Source organism: Mustela putorius, unplaced genomic scaffold, assembly GCF_011764305.1.
Source record: "Mustela putorius furo isolate JIRA1106 unplaced genomic scaffold, ASM1176430v1.1 tig00000460_pilon_pilon_pilon, whole genome shotgun sequence".
Lineage (NCBI taxonomy): Eukaryota > Metazoa > Chordata > Mammalia > Carnivora > Mustelidae > Mustela > Mustela putorius.
In genome coordinates, this window is record NW_025421389.1 from 9,548,904 (window position 1) to 9,552,552 (window position 3,649).

The 3,649-nt window shown below is 32.9% G+C and overlaps 1 non-coding gene across 1 annotated transcript; it reads right to left on the reverse strand.

The window, feature by feature from the left end:
• Window positions 1-3,242: 3,242 nt before the first annotated feature.
• On the reverse strand, window positions 3,243-3,349 carry LOC123392206. Its single transcript, XR_006606913.1, has one exon. It is a non-coding gene; the product is annotated as a U6 spliceosomal RNA (small nuclear RNA).
• Between the last annotated feature and the right edge of the window lie 300 nt (window positions 3,350-3,649).

A 3,649-nucleotide genomic window follows, 5' to 3' on the forward strand; every position in this document is an offset into this window, starting at 1 on the left:
TTACCGATCAGTTTGGCCCATCAGCAGGAAGTTCAAGGACGTTCAGGGTCCATGGTGATCTGCCTGATCTAACACACAGTAATAAAATAGATAGGTTTTGATATAAAAACAGATTGACAGATCAATGAAACAAAACAGTGAATTCAGAGAAAGACTTTGTTTAGGTTAGAATTTAATATATGATAAATATGGAAATATAGCACCACAAATCAAAAGTGGAAGGATAAATTGTTTTGTATATGACATTAAAAAGGAAAACTGGATCCCTAAATACATCATGTATAAAAGTAGAATCCAGACAGATTAATCAAAGATAAAATAGAAAATCCATAAAAGAAAATGTCAGAATATATATTTGTGATTTAGAGGTAAGGAAGAATTGTCTTTAAAATACTTGAAGAGAGTGCCTGGGTGACTCAGTGGGTTAAGCCACTGCCTTCGGCTCAGGTCATGATCTCAGGGTCCTGGGATCGAGTCTCACATTGGGCTCTCTGCTCAGCAGGGAGCCTGCTTCCTTTCCTCTCTCTCTGCCTGCTTCTCTGCCTACTTGTGATCGCTCTCTGTCAAATAAATAAATAAAATCTTTTTAAAAAATAAATAAAATAAATACTTGAAGAAAAAAATATTTGAGGAGCACAAATCCTCAGGCAAAAATGTGTTGAATAAACTAACATAAAAATTAAATATTTTTGTTTAATGAAGAATAGTATGGATAGAGTTAATAGAGAAGTGATAGACAGTAAGAAAAAATTCACAGTATCAAAACTGACAATGCAAAAATATACAAAGAATTCCTTTAAGTCCCTAAGAGTTAAATAACTCAAGAGGGAAAAAATGGGCACACATGTGAAAAGGCAATAAAATATAACGAACTCCAAAAGCAATAAACAAATCAAAAGATATTCAAACTCAGCAGTAATCTTAGAAGCAAATGAAAACAGTCATGATATATTATCTTATCCCTGTTAATTTGCTTAAAATGTAAAACTTGGTGAGGCCAATTATTAATTGTATATGAGGATATAGGAACTGTCACTCCTGTTAGGAGAATGGTGGAATATTTTCAAGAGCTATCTGTCAGCATTTATTCTAATCAAGTCTACACACACACATACACACACACACACACACACACACACACACACACACAGGTATGACCCAGGAAATACACTCTTAGGTATGTAGCCTAAAGAAATTCTCCCATTGATCCACAAGGACATACATAAAAATGCCAATCATTACCTTGTTTAATGTGATTGGGATTCAGAGAAAGCTGAGTGCCGGTCACCGACTGGAGAGTAGATAGTCAATTTTGGTGGCTGCACATGGAGTCTTATGAAACATTTACAAAGAATGGACTACATATTCAGGGAGTATCATGGCTGACACTTCACTGCTAAGTAAAAGAAGTAAACTGAGATCTGCAATTTACCACAACTTCCACAAATTTTTAAAAAAAGTCATATACACAAAAAAACATATAATCAAATAAGCAAAAATACTTCAAATATAATCAAATAATGATTATAATATGTATTACAACGTTTACCAATGGTGAATGGGGAGAATGAAAATTGAGAATGGAGACAAATGAGAATAGATGATAGAGAGAGAGAGAGAGAGGAAATAAGTACAAGTAGTTCTTTCTGTCTTCAAATAGTTTGAAATGGCCTCAGCTGGAGATAGCAACATAAGGTAACGCATACATACAGGACAGCATAAGTCTATAAAAACAAAGACAAATAACCCAATTTGAATAAGACAGAATGTTTCAAAAAATGCTGCAGAAGAGAAGCCTCAAAAGGTAAGTTGGTAGGCTGAATTTGGACTATTTTTATTTATTTTGATCTAAAAAATAAGATGTAAACTTTACTAATAATTAATATATGGATTGATCCTGGACCTCTAGCTCATAATTAAAGACATTTTGGATCCCTATGGAAGAAAAAATTAAAGAACACCAAATTCTCTGTCATTTCTCCTAAAATCTATCCTAAATCTCTTCTGCCTCAGTGTAGCTAACATCTATGGGCACTTCCTATGGCTCTGTGATGTCATTTCCTTTTGTAGCTATTAGTTCCCTGCAGTGTTTGTACTTTACTCAACCCAGGCTGTCTGATAACAGATGTGATTTCCAGCTGTGTCTATATACCAACCACAGTGGGTTCATTAATAACAATTATTAAGTACTTTATGTTATAAATCGAGCCCGTGGCAATAGAAAAAACATCCAGTCATTTGTTTTATGGCCTCTTGTCAGAGCTAACTATAAATTCCCATTATCTCAACATTATCAGCACTGCAAAATGAATCTAAGCACGAGTCATAAATAAAACTACCAAACAGTTCAATCATGCTGGAAAGAACAGAGCATAAATTAACACTTGACGATGTAAGGTTATATATGAACTTAAATAATAGCTCAAGCCTTCTTGTCAGCTAATTATGTAAATTATTATTTTTAAGACTTACATTTGTATTTGCATGGCTGGTGCATTCATTTAGTCATACAATTAGAGTTCGATAAATATGTAGTCCATACACTGCCCTCCCATAACCTAAGGGCTCCTGCTGGTGATGTATGATATACAGTGAAAATGAAGAGAGAAGTTTCAACTGAGAAAATGTCTCTTAGGACTCTAGAGAGCAGGGAGAAAATAATCACATTTTCCCTGAATACTACATTTTACAGGAGAAATAATTAAATTTAAGAAGATTAATAGAAGAGGAGCAGCAACAAACTATATGCATTATTGGTTCCTGGGTGAAAGTCCATATGGATTTTCAGTTACTCATAAAAATATTTATTTAGTTATCCCTCTGTGTTGGGTCCAAGCTGTCGTAAATGATGAACGGAAAGATAAACTGAACATATGAATTTAATTTTTAAGAGAAAAATAGCTGATAAACACATGAAAAATGTTGGAACTCACTAATAACCAAGACATGCAAATTAAAATTATGAGATATTATTTTTCATGTTTTAAAAGCTAATTCCTAGTAGTGAAGAGAAAGCAATGAAATAGGAAATTTGATCCTTTACTGCAAGGCATACAAAGGGGTTAAAACCTGACAGGCCATTTGTCATATCTACCCAGAACTCTAAAATTGTTCATTATGTTTTTTTTTTAATTGAGGTATAATTGACATAAAACATCATACTAGTTTCAGGTGTACAGCACAATGATTTGATATTTATATATATTATGAAATGATCACCACAATAAGTCTGGTTAACATCCAGAAATATGGAATGCTTCATAAATTTGTGTGTCATCCTTGCACAGGAGCCATGTTGATCTCCTCTGTATCATTCCAATTTCATTAGATGTGCTGCCAAAGTGAGCACAAGTGCTCATTACTTTTGATCAGTACTTCTAATTATGGAAAATTTATCAGTTACAGATTTAATACATGAATGTTAATGATATAGAATTTTTTTAAAAAGAAATAGCTAATAATAAGGTCCATTATGGAAATGGTAAAATATTTCAAATAAAGTCTAAAAGGAAATAGTTAAGTAATTCATAGCACACCCATATGATAGACTACTGTGTGCCACCCAAAGTCATTTTGAAAAGATTATTTAATAAGAAAGTGTTCATGGAATTCTTTTAATAGGCTATAAAAAGTTATGTAGAGTATAATT